Source organism: Rhinoderma darwinii, unplaced genomic scaffold, assembly GCF_050947455.1.
Source record: "Rhinoderma darwinii isolate aRhiDar2 unplaced genomic scaffold, aRhiDar2.hap1 Scaffold_523, whole genome shotgun sequence".
NCBI classification, from domain to species: domain Eukaryota; kingdom Metazoa; phylum Chordata; class Amphibia; order Anura; family Rhinodermatidae; genus Rhinoderma; species Rhinoderma darwinii.
This window is the reverse complement of record NW_027464072.1, coordinates 69,494-90,589: the sequence shown is the minus strand read 5'-3', so window position 1 is coordinate 90,589 and position 21,096 is coordinate 69,494. Positions and strand designations below refer to the sequence as shown.

At 48.7% G+C, this 21,096-nt stretch overlaps 1 non-coding gene and 4 pseudogenes across 1 annotated transcript; all 5 read left to right on the top strand.

The window, feature by feature from the left end:
- The first annotated feature begins 4,755 nt into the window (after window positions 1-4,755).
- Window positions 4,756-4,975, top strand: LOC142721898 (U2 spliceosomal RNA; annotated as a pseudogene).
- Window positions 4,976-6,251: 1,276 nt separating this feature from the next.
- On the top strand, window positions 6,252-6,321 carry LOC142721846 (U2 spliceosomal RNA; annotated as a pseudogene).
- Window positions 6,322-12,747: 6,426 nt separating this feature from the next.
- On the top strand, window positions 12,748-12,934 carry LOC142721868 (U2 spliceosomal RNA). The gene has a single exon (XR_012874225.1). It is a non-coding gene; the product is annotated as a U2 spliceosomal RNA (small nuclear RNA).
- A 1,276-nt stretch (window positions 12,935-14,210) lies between these two features.
- LOC142721845 (U2 spliceosomal RNA) lies at window positions 14,211-14,280 on the top strand (annotated as a pseudogene).
- A 6,427-nt stretch (window positions 14,281-20,707) lies between these two features.
- On the top strand, window positions 20,708-20,882 carry LOC142721864 (U2 spliceosomal RNA; annotated as a pseudogene).
- The last annotated feature ends 214 nt before the right edge of the window (window positions 20,883-21,096 follow it).

Below are 21,096 nucleotides of genomic sequence, written 5' to 3'. Positions count from 1 at the left end.
TCATTTGGAACGATGGAAGGAAGATCGGATAATTTCCAGGACTTCTTTGCGGATGATACTCCTTTGAAGGACACGATTCGTTTTGTCATCTCGCCGCAATACCGCCAGGTAAAAGAACTGGGGTTTCTTTATTCCAATGTGTTTGGTCCTATCCTGAAGATCAAGGATGGGGATTATTTTTGTGTTCAATCGTTTAACTCCCGTGGAATTCACGATGTTACTTTGAACTCTTGTGGGATTTGTGAAGCAGCGTATGCTCTCTATGAGCGAAATAGAGGACATGCTATGTTGGAGGGAGTAAAGGTCCTTCCTTTGTTTCAATATCAATATAAACTGCTGACAGTGCAAATGTACAACCCATTTATTTCTGATATGGAAGTCACATCTTTTTTGTACAACTTTTGTGAGAAGGTGACCCTTAAGAAACATGGGATTACTAATTTCGGTGCATGGAATGGGAAAAGGATCTACAGTGTGGTCTTTAAAAAAGATCCGACTGCTGAGGGGGGTGTTCTGAGACCACCCCCTATTATTTTCATCAACAGGAGTAGGGGTTATCTTTTTTTTACGGGGATGCCCCAATACTGTCGTAGATGTCGCAAATATGGACATGCTGACATGGCCTGTAAGCGTTGCATGAAATGCCATGATTCCGTTCATCAGGAAACAGATTGTCCTAAAAAAAGAGTGGAGGAAATTTTGTCAGATGAGGACTTCGTGCCTCCAGAAGAGGCGCAGGCTCCTATAGGTTCTGTGGTACAGAATAAGGGCAAGGAAAAAAAAGAGGAAAAAAAGAAGGATAAAAAGAGCTCCCAGGGGAAAACAAAATCCTCAGGTGTGGAGGCTTCAGTGGTAGAAAAAGAGAAAAAAATATCAAAAGAGAAAAAGGAGAAGAAAAAAGAGGAATTAACTGTGGTGTTGGAGACTCCCCTTTCACCCCCTGGGCAAGCAGGTTCGTCTGGTGCTCAGGAGGAGATGGAGGTGGCAACAAAAAGTTTAAAAAGATATACTAGAGAAGAAGAGAAAGTGAGTGATGAAGAGACTGACCAAAGTGGGAAGAAAAGCAAGGTTTATGATCTTCTTGGAGATATTTCTCCCTCTGACTCATCTGGAGCTGAAGATCTGAAGATTGATACTTCTCCACCATTTATCGATGAGGGCGGGGGAGAAAGCCCTGGCATCTTGGTTAAAAGATGATCAGGGCTGCCTCCCTGAATGTTCAGGGGTTTAATAACCAATATAAACGTACAGCCATTTATGATTTTTTTAATAATGAAAATTATGACTTTGTTTTCTTACAGGAATGTAATTTAGAAAAGAGATTATGTTATAAGTATCTACAAGGTATATGGAAAGGTAAATCTTGTTTTTCAGGTGGAAACGAATTCAAAAGTGACGGGATAGGTTTTTTATGTTCTAAAGATTGGGAAATTGTTAGGCATGAAGAAATATACCCAGGGCGCATACTTATGGTGGAGGTTTTAAAAGATAGCAAAAAAATCAAGTGTTTTTGCATATATGCAAATACAGAAAAAAAATTGAGAATTCACCTTTTTGAGTTACTACAGTTGTTTATTGTTGGTTCAGATCCCATCATCATTGGTGGTGATTTTAACTGCCAAATCTGTAAAAAAAAAGAAGGATCAGTATCTGTTTTGAAAAATATTCTTTCTGCCTGTAACCTTAAAGATACCTGGGAACTAGGTGGAAAAAGGAAAGAGTATGAGCTTACTTGGAGTAATCGTGGATGCTCATCTAGACTAGATTATATTTTTGTATCTAGTGATTTGATGTGTTCTTCTTTTAAATCCTTTGACAGTTGTTTTTCAGATCACAAGTTAATTGAATGTACACTAAATTATGAGGTTTCAGAAGGTAAGGTGCCATCACACTGGAAACTTAATGTGTCCCTCTTGGAAGGAAGTAAGGTTAAAGAAGAATTCTGTAAGTTTTATGATAAACTAAAACAAAAAGAGGGCGAGTTTAATAATGTATTGGAGTGGTGGGATTTCATGAAGAGGGGTTTTAAAACCTTCTTTGTTAAATATGGGAAGAAGATAGCCTATGCAAAAAAGAAACTATACATTGATCTTAGTTCTAGGCTCCAGTGTTTTTACCTATTTAGAAACAATGGTATAGAAATGGATGATCAAATTGAGGATGTAAAAAGTCAGATAAAAAATTTATTAAAAGAAAAAGGGAAAGAGATTATTTTCAACTCTCGTGTAAGAATCCTTGAAAAGGATGAGAAATGCTCTCATTTCTTTTTTAAAAAAATTAACGGGAAAAAAGATTTTATTGAGTGTCTAGAAGGGGAAACAAACCGTGAAGAAAAATTATTAAAAGCAAAAAATTTTTATGAGGAATTATTTTCCGAAAAGGTGCTTGATGCCTCTTTAAAGGAACATTTTATGGGGTTGTTAGATAAAAAGCTTAGCACTGATGAGATGATGTTTCTAGAGGAGGAATTTACTAAAAATGAAATATTAGATACGATTAATAGTTTTCAGAATTTAAAAACCCCTGGTATGGATGGTCTACCAATAGAATTCTATAAAAAAATTTGGGATGTAATAGGTGAGGATGTGTTCAAAGTTTTTTCTCAAATTGAATCTTCATTAATAATCCCGGAGTCCTGGTTGGAGGGTCTTATTGTTTTAATTTTTAAAAAAGGTGATAAAAAATTAATCAAGAATTGGAGGCCAATTACGCTACTGAACACCGATTATAAAATGTATGCAAAATTGTTAGGGAATCGTTTAAAAAAAGTGATAGCATCAATAATTGGGGTTGACCAGACATGCGCTGTGCCAAAAAGAAAAATTGTCGATTCTTTGGTTTTGCTACGGGATATTATTTGGGACAGCAAGGACCGCAATCAGGATTTAGCTTTGATCTCCTTTGATTTTGAAAAAGCTTATGATCGAGTTTCACACGATTTCTTATTCACAGTTTTAAGCAAATTAGGATGTTCAGAGGGTTTTATTAATCGTATTAAAATCTTATACAATGGAGGTTTTAGTAAAATTTCAGTTAATGGTTCCTTATCTGATAAAGTTCATATTCGATGTGGGGTGAAACAGGGCTGCCCTCTGTCACCTATCTTATTTATATGTGCAATTGAACCCCTCTTAGAGGCCTTTAGGAAAGATAAAGTAATTAACGGTTTTTTTATCCCGGGCTGTAAAAATGAACAAGTTAAAGTTATTGCATATATGGATGACGTGACAGTTTTGGTGCGTGATCTTAGAAGTTTTAATAGGGTTTTAAGAACAGTGGATTGGTTCTGTGGAGCATCAGGTTTCAAAGTGAATTTAGATAAAACCGGTGTTTTAACAATTGGGAAATTTACCCTTGAACCTGATTGTAAGTTGCTTAAAATGCATGACATGAAGATTTTAGGTATCTATTTTTCAGAATCTTGTGGGAATATAAAAAATTGGGAATCCTTGCTGGAAAGGGTAAGGAAAAAGATTTCCTTTTGGAATTTGCGAACTTTGACTCTTGAAGGTAAAATTTTGATCATAAAACAGGTTTTACTCCCCATGATTTTGTACATATCTGCTGTTTTTATCCCCCCAAATAATATCATGAAAAAACTTATTAAAATCTGTTTTTATTTCCTATGGAAATCAAATATGGAAAGAGTCAAAAGGGAGGAGTTGTATAAACCTAAGAATAAAGGAGGGAAAGGCTTCCCCGATATTAGGTCTTTTTTGTATATTAAATATTTGGCCTATTGTACAAGCACTTTATTGGGGCCCAGTTCAAAGATAAAAACTTTTCTTATTTATAATCTTGGGTTTTATATAAGGAAATACAAGTGGTTAGAAATTGACTTAAACAGACCATATAAGTTTTTACCACCAGAACATTATATTATTTTAGAGAAAATTTTAAGGGAGTTTGAGTTGTTAAAATCTGACTTAAGTATTATTACTAATCATAGAAAAGTGTTAAAGATCTTAGATGAGAGGAAAATTATGAGTTCTGTAACAGGTTTCTCTGTAAGAATTGTACAAGGTATTTGGATCAATGTTAACCTGTTTTACTTGTCTAACGAACATAAGGACCTGTTGTGGTGTATGTTGAAGGATTGCTTACCTACAAGAGAATTTCAGCATAGAAGAGGTTTGGTAAGACATGAAAGATGCCCAAGAGTAAGATGTAGCGGAAGTGAAACGCCAACGCATATTTTTTGGAATTGCTCATTTGCACAAAAGATTTGGAGGAAAGTTAGCATCTTAGTTAAATATTTGAGCAAAATTGATCATTTTGATTTTAATATGATCTTTTATGGATTGGGCATTGGTAAAGAGGATTTTAAAGTCGTATGGTTAATATTTACATGTGTTAAGATGGCTTTATGGAAAGCAAGAAATATTGTATTATTTAAAAGAGATCAGCTATCTGTTGAAAACTGTCTTAAACTATGTTTAAGCTATCTGTATGTATATTTCTGGAGAGATAAATTATTACTAGGTACTGTGAGAGCAAATGAGATTTGGAAACCAGAAATGTGGAATGTACTTACCTTGTGATGTGTAATCTTGTATTGTTTTCTTCTTTGTTATACCTGTAAAAAAAAAAAAAAAAAAAAAGTTAAAATATAATTTAAAAAAAACAGAAAACAAAACATATTAAAAAAAGAGAAAAAAAGTAATAATAACAATTAAAAAATGGATAAGATCATGAAAATTATATATTCATACTACAATGATGGTTTTGATGAAATCTAAGACTTTCAACCTATGTTTTGCGTTTTAAGATTTCAAATCTGAGTAGAGAAAAAGAAAAAAAAAAAAAAAAAAAAAAAAAAAAATCTGTTCTTATCAGTTTAATATCTGATACGTCCCCTATCTGGGGACCATATATTAAATGGATTTTTAGAACAGGGAGATGGAAATAGAGCTTGCTCTGTCCACTCCACGCATTGACCTGGTATTGCAGTATTTCCAGGACCGGTGCACCCTTCCCTTATGTGTTGACTAAAATCAGATTCCAAAAGTGCTATTTGTGTTTGCTATTGTTTTTGTCTTTCTGATGGGATCTCCCCTTTTAATCCCATTATTTCAACACCTGTTGGACAATGCATTTGTACAGTCATGTGTGATAATGAGCTCATTTATTAAATGCAATTAATGAATACATTGCCACCTCTTGTTGTGTGTGTGTGTGTCTTCTGTGTTTCTGTGTTTCCGGCATTTCACATTGGAACAGCTCATTCACCTTCCTTGTCTTCTCTCCGCCCTCCCTCCTAGGTAAGTTAAAGAGCTGCACCTGAGCCAGCCACTGATTGATGCAGCACCACAGTCAAATAGTGGAGTGGAGTGGAGTAGGGGAACAGCAAACAGCCATTAAAGCAGCCAGCCGCCTACCCGCCACAATGGACCTACCTGTGTACACTAGATGGATGTGATGGAATGTACTGTCGTCCCTACATTTCAAGAAGAAGTAAGAATTGCAGTTGCAACAAACCCTTGCTTGCCTACAAAGAGAGCAGCAATTTGGATTTGTTACTATGTTACCTGGAAGAATAACAAACTGTGCAAGGATGGAGGTTGTAGGAGCAAAGAGAAGTTGTCTGTAAAGTTGGTGGATGCCTATTTTCCATTTTGCAGTCCCTTGTCTCCCTCTTGTGGCCTCCTGGAGGCAAATAAATGTGCAAAAAAAAGACAGCCTGGCGGCCGGCTGTTGCAGTGTTGCCCTCTCAGGCAACACTGAGTGACTGACTGAGCCTCACCGTCTTATATAAAGTTCAGACGGAACTTTGCACGTGTCATAGTGGAGCCCTCAGGATTCCAGAGCCAGCTTTCTGAAATCATAATGGGGCCTGCCTCAGAGATAAAAGCCTGGGCCCAGGCAGTGTTGTTCAGTGCTGCTCAGCAGGCAGCACAGGACTGGATTAAAGCTGATACAAGGTGTGAAGGAACAAGGGGTGGCTGTGGGCATGCACTTGCTGCCGCTGCCAGTGTTTATCTGCATGGCAGGAGGGCATTTGGGCGTTGCCAGGAAGGCGTTTTTATGTAGATTCCTCCTCTTTCAGCACTGCATTGTGGTGCAAGCAAAAGAAGCAAATCCTGTCTGGCTTCCTCTCCGGCCTTTATTCACCTCCCTCCCGCTTAGTAGCTGTAAATGTGTGTGAGCCTGCAGGGCCCCATGGAATTGCCTAGGAGTAGGCTGAATCAATCGCTGCAAGGGGTGAACAGCAGTATGGGACAGGCTCGGGCAAGGCAAGGGCCGCTCGGGTTATCGCTTCTCGGCCTTTTGGCTAAGATCAAGTGTAGTACCTGCTCAAGCTGAGGTTAGTAATCATCCCTGCCGGTGGTACGTGGGCCATCGTAGGGGGATGACAGAACGCCGAGGTGAGGGCAGGGAACCACAACGGTCATCGCTCTGGTGTACGCATTTGGTTTAAAGGTACCATTTGTAGGTGACCAGGCGACCGCCGGATCGAGGTCAGGAGGTCGGGTAGTTTGAAAGCCCGAGTTGCTATGTGCCCCAGGGCTGGTGACCCTGGGGTGCCCTAACTCACTGGGGGTGGGATCCCACTGAGTGAAGGCACACTTGCACGCACTCTTCTTTCACACTTTTAAGCACACACCTTTATTCTCCCGGCCTTCTGGCTGGGAGATGAGGAATTTTTATATACCTGGCGGATGTCCAGGCTGTATCACAGCGCACATCCACTTATTTAATTTTGTTTTTCACTGTGTGTTTGTCACGTTTGTCACAAGGATTTTGGGATGCGGTGCCCTTTTGGGACCCTCCTGAGGTCTAGGGGGAAAATGTGTGGCCTTCTGGTTCCTTTTTCCCCTGCAACCCGGCCTCCCTTCTTCGGAGGGGAGGTGCAACTAGGATGCAGGCTCCTAGGTGGACACTGGGGTGGCAGCCCAGGTAGAAGCCTAGGAGTGTGTTTGGGTCTCCCTAAGCTTCGGCGAGGGGGGACCATCGATCCTTGATCCTCTAGGCCTATGGTTTGGAGGGTCAGGGAATGGTTATGCGGGGCCTCTCTCTTTTAAGAGAAGGGCTGCGATAGACCGCATCCTTGTGCACTTTTTGTGTGGCACCTCTGCACTTTTTATGCACTTGGGTGATAGAAAGCACGGCTCGGGCTTTCAATAAAAAAAAAAAAAAAAAATCTGTTCTTATCAGTCCTTGTAAGGATAGATAGCTCGGAGAACCACTGGGGGCTATAAACACTAGCTTAGCGATCCAAGAGCGTTCCAGACGAAGCCGGCGACGAACTGCGGAGAAGAACCAGCGAAGACGACGATCCAGAAGGGAGAAGCCGCCATCGGGGAAGAAGCTCCGGGAGATCGCTGCCGGGAAGAAGAAGGAGAACTTCGGAGAAGAGCCGCTGCTGAAGGGGATCTTCGAAGAAGCTCGGCCGCAGAAGAAGAAGCTCGACGAGGAACCGCTGCGGAAGAAATTTCGTGGAAGAACCTCGGCCAGCAAGGAGAAGATTTGCATAGCTCCGCCCCCTTCGGGAAAGAGCTATCGAAGATCCTCCCCAAGCGACAGGAACAGCTGGAAGAAGCCATGGCCTCAACCAGCAACCCTGCCACCCAGAAGAAGAAGGCTGATGGACCAGGTGAGCCGACCCAGGCCAGGACATCTCCTCCTGAAGCCTCCTCAGGCCAACAGGCCACCAGGAAGCCGAACCAGGCTGCTCCAACCCTGGAGCCCTGGATGAAGCAGACGGTGGCCCTGAAGCTGAAGGAGGTGGACGGGAGAGTGCCGGACATGACGGAAGAAGTGTTCTGCCAGAAGATGCTCCTGGACCAGGGCTTCGCTAAGCCGGAGACCATCAGCATCCAGGCCTTCATGACCGGGATGTTCTTCGTGACCTTTGCATCGATCAACATCTGCAGAAGGTACTGGGAGATGGTGAAAGCGGCGAGGCCTGAATCCCCTTTCTCTCGCTTTGTGGGCAACTGCCCTGTCCAAAGAGAGGAAAGGCGGGTGACGGTCTCAATGCGGAACCCACACACCCCCGGCAAAGACATCACCACGCTCCTGAAGCGGTTCTGCACAGTGGTGAGGGAACCCACCCACATCCTGAACGGACTCGGCTTCTGGACTGGCAAGTGGTCGGTAATCGTCCGACTGAACAAGGATTCGAGCGCGGAAGACGGCCTCCAGCACCTGCCCCAGTCATTCTCGCTGGGCAACTCCTACGGCCTCATCTACTACCCGGACATGCCGCAGATCTGCAGGAGATGCAGCAAGAAGGGTCATTCGGTGAAGGACTGCAAGGAGGACGCCTGCAAGAACTGCCGGGTAACAGGACACGAGACCAAAGACTGCCCGAAACGGACAATGTGCAACCTCTGCGGACAAGCAGCCCACTCCTACAAGGACTGCCCGAAGAGGGATCGATCCTGGGCAACTGTAGCGGCGAAAGCTCCGGCCAGAGGGAACCCCGCCCCAACCAGAGCTCCAGCGGCGCAGAAGACCGGGAATAAGAAGGATGGTAAGAAGACGACAGTCCCTCCCCCCCGTCTCCCGGCCCTCCCTCGCCCTACCCTTCCCACCCTCCCTCGCCTGGCCCTCCCCACCCCCCCGTCCCCAACCCCTGTCACCCCCACTGAGGCTCTCACCTTCTCCTACCCACCCATCTCAGTGGTCCTGTCACCTGCACCTCTCCCAACCCAGCCTCCCTTCTCCCCAGCTCCAGCAGCACTAACATCTTCCCCTCCAGCTGCTGGAGTCCTCTCCCTGGAGGTTTTCCCCCCTCTTGTCTCCTCAGGTGCCATCCAGAGGAAGAGAAAGGTGAGGGACAGCCCAGCTGCTGAGTCCTCAAAGCGACAAGTCGTGGAAATCTGCGAAGATTCCCTTGCGCAGCAGGAGGAAATGGAGCAGATGGTGGAGGAACTCGTGTCTGAACCTGAGGTCATCGACTTCACAACAGACATCCAGGTGGCTACAATCCTGGAACAATTTTTGTCAGAGGGCCTGCTGGATCTTCCGGACCCGCCAGGCTCCAGAGAGGAGGATCCGCCCGACCGGACTGGTAACTAAGGTGTATCGTTTGCACTAACCTTCTTTATTCTCCCCCATGGCTGCTAAACTTAACATCTTTAGCCTCAATGTGAGGAGTGTTAGAGATAGGACTAGATGTCAGATGGTGCTAACTTTTCTTTCCAAGCAGTCGAGTGATGTATTTATGCTGCAGGAATGTACTCTCCCCTCTTCCAGGTCATACCATCATCTGGCCAGGCAGTGGACCCATGGCCCGTCCTACTGGTCTGGTGGGGGCGACTGTAAGTCTGCAGGGGTTGCCATCCTGATTAGGGGAAGCGTATTTACTGTTGACTCTGTCCAGGAGCTCGTCTGCGGCCGCTTGTTGGTCGTAGACGGTTCCTGGGCGGGAGAGCCGATTAGGCTCATCAACGTGTACGCTCCCCCTATGAAGGCTGAGCGCCTGGAACTATTCCAGACCCTGCGGACCCAGCTCGCCACCACTAGGGCAGTGGTGATGGCCGGGGACTTCAACTGCCCCATCGAAGAGGATGGACGAAGTTCCGGCACTTCAATCAAGCTGGATGTCAGTTCCAAACTGCTTATCGAGATGGTAACCGAAGCATCCTTGCAGGACGTTGTGGGCTCCATGGGGATCGGCTCTGTGAACTATTCATGGAGCCGACCCGATGGCTCACTTCGTTCTCGGATTGACTTTGTGTTCACCTCCCGGGCAGTCAAGCAGCATGGGCACTCCATGGTCCCCTGCTTCTTCTCTGACCACAGGGCCATTCTCTTCCAGGGTGCCATCGGCCACGGTTTTCCTCCCGGCCCTGGCTCCTGGAAGCTGAATTGTGCCCTGCTGGAAAGAGAGGAGGTACTGGCGGAACTTAGAGACGCCTATATTGTTTGGAGGAATGATAAAGTTTTCTTTGACAAAACCTGTGACTGGTGGGAATATGTTAAAGTTGAATTTCGTTGTTTCTTTCAGGCAAAAAGTCGTCAACAGGCGTGTGAGAGGAAGAGAGACTTCAGAGAGATGCAGCGTCAGCTGCGATCCCTGCAAGACCTCCTTCAATGCGGCTGGGACGTCAGGAAGGAGCTGGAGGAAGCCAAAAAGGGCCTGAAAAGGCACTTTGAGGAGGAATCCAAGCGAATTGTCTTTCGTTCCAAGGTGGAGAACCTGGAGAAGGGTGAGAAATGTAACTCGTTCTTTTTCAGGAAACTCCATGCCGGCCACACGCCCCTGAAGGAACTCCGAGATGAGACCGGAAACATGCATTCTGGGAAGAAGGAGGTGATGGGAGTCGTCACAGACTACTACCGAAGCCTCTACTCCCGGAAAACCACTGACCCCGAAGCCGCCGATAAATTCCTGTCAGGTATCACTAATCATCTTGATCCTGCAGGTACGGAGGCTATGGATGTACCCCTGACGGTGGAGGAACTGCTCTCTGCCGCTAAATCCTTCAGACCCGGCAGGACCCCGGGCAGTGATGGTCTCCCAGCAGAGCTCTATGTAGCGCTGGGGGACTTGATCTGTCCGGACCTGCTGGAGCTCTATGAGGAGATGGTGGTGGAGGGTAGAATGCCACCGTCCTTGAGAGAAGGCATGATCACGATCTTGTATAAGCGGAAGGGGGAGAGATGTGACCTGAAAAACTGGCGTCCCATCTCTCTCCTGAACGTGGACTACAAGATCCTCGCCAAAGTATTGACCAACAGACTGAAGGTTGTCATCGGACAGATCATCGGATCGGACCAAACCTGCGGCATTCCTGGCCGTAGGGTGGCCGACAGTCTTGCCCTGGTGAGGGACACGGTGCATTACATGCAAAGCCGCCGTACACACGCGGCCCTGGTCAGTCTGGATCAGGAGAAGGCTTTTGACCGGGTCTCTCACGAATTCATGGGTAAGGCTCTGCGTAGGCTGCGGCTTGGCAGGTTGTTCTGTTTGTATGTTAACCTGATGTATTGCGACATTTACAGCTCGGTGCTGGTGAACGGCTGGAAGACTGACCCCTTTCCTGTATCGTCGGGGGTTAGACAAGGCTGTCCTCTTTCACCTCTCCTTTTTGTTTGTGTTATAGAGCTCTTCGCAGAGGCTATCCGGCAGAATGGAGAGATCAGAGGGATCACCGCACCAGGTCCAGGACACTTCGAGGTCAAATGCTCGCTGTACATGGACGACGTGACCGTCTTCTGCGCTGACCAGAGTTCGGTGACTGCACTCGTCCAGACCTGTGAGGAGTTCGGACGCGCTTCAGGGGCAAAAGTCAACTGCGGGAAGTCGGAAGCCATGCTCTTCGGAAAGTGGTACCTGCCTTCTCCTGCCTCCTTCCCGTTTACTATCAAGCCGGACTTCATCAAAATTCTGGGAGTCTGGTTCGGTAAGGAAGGTGCAGCCCTAAAGTCGTGGGAAGAACGCTTGGCCAAAGTCAACCAAAGGATCGGACTGTGGAGCCTCAGACAACTCACTATTGAGGGCAAAACAATGGTCCTGCGTAACGAAGTCTTGCCTGTGCTACAATACACTGCACAGGCATGGCCCCCTCTTGCCACCGTCTCGAGGGCCATTACCAGGACTGTGTTTCGCTTCATCTGGGGCTCGAAAATGGACAGAGTAAAGCGGACTGTTATGTACAAGGAGCCCCGCAAAGGTGGGAAGGGTATACCCGACATTCCCACTCTGCTGCGGATCGCTTTTGTATGTGACTGTGTTCGTAGGACTCTGAGGACAGCAAACGGCTCTGCGGGCAAGGCCATGTCCCGCTACTTCCTCCTTCCCCTCTGGCGAGGTTTTGGCTGGGACAAGTGGGACAGCTCCTTCCCTTACAACTGGCACGCTCCCTGGTTCTACGGAGATGTCGTCCGGTTTGTGAGGGAGCATCAACTGGAGGGTCTTAAGCCCGACTTGTGGAAACCTAAGACGATCCACAAGCACATCAGAGCAAAGGACTCACTGGAGTCTGTTCCAGGGCTTCATGCCGACACGTTGGAGACTGTTTGGACTAACGTGTCATCTGGCAGGTTGACCAACGGGCACAAGGACATTTCATGGATGGCCATCCAGGGAGGACTGCCTCTTAGGTCATTCATGCATGCCCGCAACCTGTGCAAGACCCGGTACTGCCCCAGGTGCCCCTTCACGGAGGAAACATCTTTGCACATTTTCTGGCAGTGCCCCTTTGCACAGGGTCTGTTGAAAGCCTTGGAACATGAACTCAAGGACTCAGTACCCAGGAACAGACTGTCGTACCGCTCGGTACTTTATGGACTATTTCCTGGGAATACCACGGATGGAGCAATCCAGGAAGCCTGGCGCCTTATGAACTGCTTTAAGGACGCTATATGGTTTGCCAGGAACCGTCTGATTTTGCGGAGAGAGAGTGTGTCCGTCCAGGACTGCCGCAGGCTGATCCACAGCCTGCTCAGAGACTATTCCACCTGGGACAGCCCGGACGTCGATGAGGAAGAGGACTGATACTCCCCTTCCCCCCACTCTCCCTTCTTGTGTGTTGTCTTTCAATAAAGCTTCGGGCCTGTGATTTCCCCCTTCCCTATCCCCTCCTACCCACTCCCCTATCCCATCACTTGTCTGTAATGCTTTGTTGTTTGGCGTTAGTGAATGCAAGAATGTTAGTGTAGCATGTGGTGTAATGTATAGCATAGGCTAGCCTGTACTGTGTATTATACTGTCATGTTATGTTTGACGACTGTTATTATTTATTATTTACTGCTTCATGGCTTGCGCTGCGTCGCAGTAATGTTTGTATGATGACGATTGATTGTCAATAAAGCAATTTTCAATCAAAAATCTGTTCTTATCAGTTTAATATCTGATACGTCCCCTATCTGGGGACCATATATTAAATGGATTTTTAGAACAGGGAGATGGAAATAGAGCTTGCTCTGTCCACTCCACGCATTGACCTGGTATTGCAGTATTTCCAGGACCGGTGCACCCTTCCCTTATGTGTTGACTAAAATCAGATTCCAAAAGTGCTATTTGTGTTTGCTATTGTTTTTGTCTTTCTGATGGGATCTCCCCTTTTAATCCCATTATTTCAACACCTGTTGGACAATGCATTTGTACAGTCATGTGTGATAATGAGCTCATTTATTAAATGCAATTAATGAATACATTGCCACCTCTTGTTGTGTGTGTGTGTGTCTTCTGTGTTTCTGTGTTTCCGGCATTTCACATTGGAACAGCTCATTCACCTTCCTTGTCTTCTCTCCGCCCTCCCTCCTAGGTAAGTTAAAGAGCTGCACCTGAGCCAGCCACTGATTGATGCAGCACCACAGTCAAATAGTGGAGTGGAGTGGAGTAGGGGAACAGCAAACAGCCATTAAAGCAGCCAGCCGCCTACCCGCCACAATGGACCTACCTGTGTACACTAGATGGATGTGATGGAATGTACTGTCGTCCCTACATTTCAAGAAGAAGTAAGAATTGCAGTTGCAACAAACCCTTGCTTGCCTACAAAGAGAGCAGCAATTTGGATTTGTTACTATGTTACCTGGAAGAATAACAAACTGTGCAAGGATGGAGGTTGTAGGAGCAAAGAGAAGTTGTCTGTAAAGTTGGTGGATGCCTATTTTCCATTTTGCAGTCCCTTGTCTCCCTCTTGTGGCCTCCTGGAGGCAAATAAATGTGCAAAAAAAAGACAGCCTGGCGGCCGGCTGTTGCAGTGTTGCCCTCTCAGGCAACACTGAGTGACTGACTGAGCCTCACCGTCTTATATAAAGTTCAGACGGAACTTTGCACGTGTCATAGTGGAGCCCTCAGGATTCCAGAGCCAGCTTTCTGACATCATAATGGGGCCTGCCTCAGAGATAAAAGCCTGGGCCCAGGCAGTGTTGTTCAGTGCTGCTCAGCAGGCAGCACAGGACTGGATTAAAGCTGATACAAGGTGTGAAGGAACAAGGGGTGGCTGTGGGCATGCACTTGCTGCCGCTGCCAGTGTTTATCTGCATGGCAGGAGGGCATTTGGGCGTTGCCAGGAAGGCGTTTTTATGTAGATTCCTCCTCTTTCAGCACTGCATTGTGGTGCAAGCAAAAGAAGCAAATCCTGTCTGGCTTCCTCTCCGGCCTTTATTCACCTCCCTCCCGCTTAGTAGCTGTAAATGTGTGTGAGCCTGCAGGGCCCCATGGAATTGCCTAGGAGTAGGCTGAATCAATCGCTGCAAGGGGTGAACAGCAGTATGGGACAGGCTCGGGCAAGGCAAGGGCCGCTCGGGTTATCGCTTCTCGGCCTTTTGGCTAAGATCAAGTGTAGTACCTGCTCAAGCTGAGGTTAGTAATCATCCCTGCCGGTGGTACGTGGGCCATCGTAGGGGGATGACAGAACGCCGAGGTGAGGGCAGGGAACCACAACGGTCATCGCTCTGGTGTACGCATTTGGTTTAAAGGTACCATTTGTAGGTGACCAGGCGACCGCCGGATCGAGGTCATTAGGCCGGGTAGTTTGGAAGCCCGAGTTGCTATGTGCCCCAGGGCTGGTGACCCTGGGGTGCCCTAACTCACTGGGGGTGGGATCCCACTGAGTGAAGGCACACTTGCACGCACTCTCTTTCACGCTATATGAGCACACACCTTTATTCTCCCGGCCTTCTGGCTGGGAGATGAGGAATTTTTTTATACCTGGCGGATGTCCAGGCTGTATCACAGCGCACATCCACTTATTTAATTTTGTTTTTCACTGTGTGTTTGTCACGTTTGTCACAAGGATTTTGGGATGCGGTGCCCTTTTGGGACCCTCCTGAGGTCTAGGGGGAAAATGTGTGGCCTTCTGGTTCCTTTTTCCCCTGCAACCCGGCCTCCCTTCTTCGGAGGGGAGGTGCAACTAGGATGCAGGCTCCTAGGTGGACACTGGGGTGGCAGCCCAGGTAGAAGCCTAGGAGTGTGTTTAGGTCTCCCTAAGCTTCGGCGAGGGGGGACCATCGATCCTTGATCCTCTAGGCCTATGGTTTGGAGGGTCAGGGAATGGTTATGCGGGGCCTCTCTCTTTTAAGAGAAGGGCTGCGATAGACCGCATCCTTGTGCACTTTTTGTGTGGCACCTCTGCACTTTTTATGCACTTGGGTGATAGAAAGCACGACTCGGGCTTTCAAAAAAAAAAAAAAATCTGTTCTTATCAGTCCTTGTAAGGATAGATAGCTCGGAGAACCACTGGGGGCTATAAACACTAGCTTAGCGATCCAAGAGCGTTCCAGACGAAGCCGGCGACGAACTGCGGAGAAGAACCAGCGAAGACGAAGATCCAGAAGGGAGAAGCCGCCATCGGGGAAGAAGCTCCGGGAGATCGCTGCCGGGAAGAAGAAGGAGAACTTCGGAGAAGAGCCGCTGCTGAAGGGGATCTTCGAAGAAGCTCGGCCGCAGAAGAAGAAGCTCGACGAGGAACCGCTGCGGAAGAAATTTCGTGGAAGAACCTCGGCCAGCAAGGAGAAGATTTGCATAGCTCCGCCCCCTTCGGGAAAGAGCTATCGAAGATCCTCCCCAAGCGACAGGAACAGCTGGAAGAAGCCATGGCCTCAACCAGCAACCCTGCCACCCAGAAGAAGAAGGCTGATGGACCAGGTGAGCCGGCCCAGGCCAGGACATCTCCTCCTGAAGCCTCCTCAAGCCAACAGGCCACCAGGAAGCCGAACCAGGCTGCTCCAACCCTGGAGCCCTGGATGAAGCAGACGGTGGCCCTGAAGCTGAAGGAGGTGGACGGGAGAGTGCCGGACATGACGGAAGAAGTGTTCTGCCAGAAGATGCTCCTGGACCAGGGCTTCGCTAAGCCGGAGACCATCAGCATCCAGGCCTTCATGACCGGGATGTTCTTCGTGACCTTCGCTTCGATCAACATCTGCAGAAGGTACTGGGAGATGGTGAAAGCGGCGAGGCCTGAATCCCCTTTCTCTCGCTTTGTGGGCAACTGCCCTGTCCAAAGAGAGGAAAGGCGGGTGACGGTCTCAATGCGGAACCCACACACCCCCGGCAAAGACATCACCACGCTCCTGAAGCGGTTCTGCACAGTGGTGAGGGAACCCACCCACATCCTGAACGGACTCGGCTTCTGGACTGGCAAGTGGTCGGTAATCGTCCGACTGAACAAGGATTCCAGCGCGGAAGACGGCCTCCAACACCTGCCCCAGTCATTCTCGCTGGGCAACTCCTACGGCCTCATCTACTACCCGGACATGCCGCAGATCTGCAGGAGATGCAGCAAGAAGGGTCATTCGGTGAAGGACTGCAAGGAGGACGCCTGCAAGAACTGCCGGGTAACAGGACACGAGACCAAAGACTGCCCGAAACGGACAATGTGCAACCTCTGCGGACAAGCAGCCCACTCCTACAAGGACTGCCCGAAGAGGGATCGATCCTGGGCAACTGTAGCGGCGAAAGCTCCGGCCAGAGGGAACCCCGCCCCAGCCAGAGCTCCAGCGGCGCAGAAGACCGGGAATAAGAAGGATGGTAAGAAGACGACAGTCCCTCCCCCCCGTCTCCCGGCCCTCCCTCGCCCTACCCTTCCCACCCTCCCTCGCCCGGCCCTCCCCACCCCCCCGTCCCCAACCCCTGTCACCCCCACTGAGGCTCTCACCTTCTCCTACCCACCCATCTCAGTGGTCCTGTCACCTGCACCTCTCCCAACCCAGCCTCCCTTCTCCCCAGCTCCAGCAGCACTAACATCTTCCCCTCCAGCTGCTGGAGTCCTCTCCCTGGAGGATTTTCCCCCTCTTGTCTCCTCAGGTGCCATCCAGAGGAAGAGAAAGGTGAGGGACAGCCCAGCTGCTGAGTCCTCAAAGCGACAAGTCGTGGAAATCTGCGAAGATTCCCTTGCGCAGCAGGAGGAAATGGAGCAGATGGTGGAGGAACTCGTGTCTGAACCTGAGGTCATCGACTTCACAACAGACATCCAGGTGGCTACAATCCTGGAACAATTTTTGTCAGAGGGCCTGCTGGATCTTTCGGACCCGCCAGGAGAGGAGGATCCGCCCGACCGGACTGGTAACTAAGGTGTATCGTTTGCACTAACCTTCTTTATTCTCCCCCATGGCTGCTGAACTTAACATCTTTAGCCTCAATGTGAGGAGTGTTAGAGATAGGACTAGATGTCAGATGGTGCTAACTTTTCTTTCCAAGCAGTCGAGTGATGTATTTATGCTGCAGGAATGTACTCTCCCCTCTTCCAGGTCATACCATCATCTGGCCAGGCAGTGGACCCATGGCCCGTCCTACTGGTCTGGTGGGGGCGACTGTAAGTCTGCAGGGGTTGCCATCCTGATTAGGGGAAGCGTATTTACTGTTGACTCTGTCCAGGAGCTCGCCTGCGGCCGCTTGTTGGTCGTAGACGGTTCCTGGGCAGGAGAGCCGATTAGGCTCATCAACGTGTACGCTCCCCCTATGAAGGCTGAGCGCCTGGAACTATTCCAGACCCTGCGGACCCAGCTCGCCACCACTAGGGCAGTGGTGATGGCCGGGGACTTCAACTGCCCCATCGAAGAGGATGGACGAAGTTCCGGCACTTCAATCAAACTGGATGTCAGTTCCAAACTGCTTATCGAGATGGTAACCGAAGCATCCTTGCAGGACGTTGTGGGCTCCATGGGGATTGGCTCTGTGAACTATTCATGGAGCCGACCCGATGGCTCACTTCGTTCTCGGATTGACTTTGTGTTCACCTCCCGGGCAGTCAAGCAGCATGGGCACTCCATGGTCCCCTGCTTCTTCTCTGACCACAGGGCCATTCTCTTCCAGGGTGCCATCGGCCACGGTTTTCCTCCCGGCCCTGGCTCCTGGAAGCTGAATTGTGCCCTGCTGGAAAGAGAGGAGGTACTGGCGGAACTTAGAGACGCCTATATTGTTTGGAGGAATGATAAAGTTTTCTTTGACAAAACCTGTGACTGGTGGGAATATGTTAAAGTTGAATTTCGTTGTTTCTTTCAGGCAAAAAGTCGTCAACAGGCGTGTGAGAGGAAGAGAGACTTCAGAGAGATGCAGCGTCAGCTGCGATCCCTGCAAGACCTCCTTCAATGCGGCTGGGACGTCAGGAAGGAGCTGGAGGAAGCCAAAAAGGGCCTGAAAAGGCACTTTGAGGAGGAATCCAAGCGAATTGTCTTTCGTTCCAAGGTGGAGAACCTGGAGAAGGGTGAGAAATGTAACTCGTTCTTTTTCAGGAAACTCCATGCCGGCCACACGCCCCTGAAGGAACTTCGAGATGAGACCGGAAACATGCATTCTGGGAAGAAGGAGGTGATGGGAGTCGTCACAGACTACTACCGAAGCCTCTACTCCCGGAAAACCACTGACCCCGAAGCCGCCGATAAATTCCTGTCAGGTATCACTAATCATCTTGATCCTGCAGGTACGGAGGCTATGGATGTACCCCTGACGGTGGAGGAACTGCTCTCTGCCGCTAAATCCTTCAGACCCGGCAGGACCCCGGGCAGTGATGGTCTCCCAGCAGAGCTCTATGTAGCGCTGGGGGACTTGATCAGTCCGGACCTGCTGGAGCTCTATGAGGAGATGGTGGTGGAGGGTAGAATGCCACCGTCCTTGAGAGAAGGCATGATCACGATCTTGTATAAGCGGAAGGGGGAGAGATGTGACCTGAAAAACTGGCGTCCCATCTCTCTCCTGAACGTGGACTACAAGATCCTCGCCAAAGTATTGGCCAACAGACTGAAGGTTGTCATCGGACAGATCATCGGATCGGACCAAACCTGCGGCATTCCTGGCCGTAGGGTGGCCGACAGTCTTGCCCTGGTGAGGGACACGGTGCATTACATGCAAAGCCGCCGTACACACGCGGCCCTGGTCAGTCTGGATCAGGAGAAGGCTTTTGACCGGGTCTCTCACGAATTCATGGGTAAGGCTCTGCGTAGGCTGCGGCTTGGCAGGTTGTTCTGTTTGTATGTTAACCTGATGTATTGCGACATTTACAGCTCGGTGCTGGTGAACGGCTGGAAGACTGACCCCTTTCCTGTATCGTCGGGGGTTAGACAAGGCTGTCCTCTTTCACCTCTCCTTTTTGTTTGTGTTATAGAGCTCTTCGCAGAGGCTATCCGGCAGAATGGAGAGATCAGAGGGATCACCGCACCAGGTCCAGGACACTTCGAGGTCAAATGCTCGCTGTACATGGACGACGTGACCGTCTTCTGCGCTGACCAGAGTTCGGTGACTGCACTCGTCCAGACCTGTGAGGAGTTCGGACGCGCTTCAGGGGCAAAAGTCAACTGCGGGAAGTCGGAAGCCATGCTCTTCGGAAAGTGGTACCTGCCTTCTCCTGCCTCCTTCCCGTTTACTATCAAGCCGGACTTCATCAAAATTCTGGGAGTCTGGTTCGGTAAGGAAGGTGCAGCCCTAAAGTCGTGGGAAGAACGCTTGGCCAAAGTCAACCAAAGGATCGGACTGTGGAGCCTCAGACAACTCACTATTGAGGGCAAAGCAATGGTCCTGCGTAACGAAGTCTTGCCTGTGCTACAATACACTGCACAGGCATGGCCCCCTCTTGCCACCGTCTCGAGGGCCATTACCAGGACTGTGTTTCGCTTCATCTGGGGCTCGAAAATGGACAGAGTAAAGCGGACTGTTATGTACAAGGAGCCCCGCAAAGGTGGGAAGGGTATACCCGACATTCCCACTCTGCTGCGGATCGCTTTTGTATGTGACTGTGTTCGTAGGACTCTGAGGACAGCAAACGGCTCTGCGGGCAAGGCCATGTCCCGCTACTTCCTCCTTCCCCTCTGGCGAGGTTTTGGCTGGGACAAGTGGGACAGCTCCTTCCCTTACAACTGGCACGCTCCCTGGTTCTACGGAGATGTCGTCCGGTTCGTGAGGGAGCATCAACTGGAGGGTCTTAAGCCCGACTTGTGGAAACCTAAGACGATCCACAAGCACATCAGAGCAAAGGACTCACTGGAGTCTGTTCCAGGGCTTCATGCCGACACGTTGGAGACTGTTTGGACTAACGTGTCATCTGGCAGGTTGACCAACGGGCACAAGGACATTTCATGGATGGCCATCCAGGGAGGACTGCCTCTTAGGTCATTCATGCATGCCCGCAACCTGTGCAAGACCCGGTACTGCCCCAGGTGCCCCTTCACGGAGGAAACATCTTTGCACATTTTCTGGCAGTGCCCCTTTGCACAGGGTCTGTTGAAAGCCTTGGAACATGAACTCAAGGACTCAGTACCCAGGAACAGACTGTCGTACCGCTCGGTACTTTATGGACTATTTCCTGGGAATACCACGGATGGAGCACTCCAGGAAGCCTGGCGCCTTATGAACTGCTTTAAGGACGCTATATGGTTTGCCAGGAACCGTCTGATTTTGCGGAGAGAGAGTGTGTCCGTCCAGGACTGCCGCAGGCTGATCCACAGCCTGCTCAGAGACTATTCCACCTGGGACAGCCCGGACGTCGATGAGGAAGAGGACTGATACTCCCCTTCCCCCCACTCTCCCTTCTTGTGTGTTGTCTTTCAATAAAGCTTCGGGCCTGTGATTTCCCCCTTCCCTATCCCCTCCTACCCACTCCCCTATCCCATCACTTGTCTGTAATGCTTTGTTGTTTGGCTTTAGTGAATGCAAGAATGTTAGTGTAGCATGTGGTGTAATGTATAGCATAGGCTAGCCTGTACTGTGTATTATACTGTCATGTTATGTTTGACGACTGTTATTATTTATCATTTGCTGCTTCATGGCTTGCGCTGCGTCGCAGTAATGTTTGTATGATGACGATTGATTGTCAATAAAGCATTTTTCAATCAAAAAATCTGTTCTTATCAGTTTAATATCTGATACGTCCCCTATCTGGGGACCATATATTAAATGGATTTTTAGAACAGGGAGATGGAAATAGAGCTTGCTCTGTCCACTCCACGCATTGACCTGGTATTGCAGTATTTCCAGGACCGGTGCACCCTTCCCTTATGTGTTGACTAAAATCAGATTCCAAAAGTGCTATTTGTGTTTGCTATTGTTTTTGTCTTTCTGATGGGATCTCCCCTTTTAATCCCATTATTTCAACACCTGTTGGACAATGCATTTGTACAGTCATGTGTGATAATGAGCTCATTTATTAAATGCAATTAATGAATACATTGCCACCTCTTGTTGTGTGTGTGTGTGTCTTCTGTGTT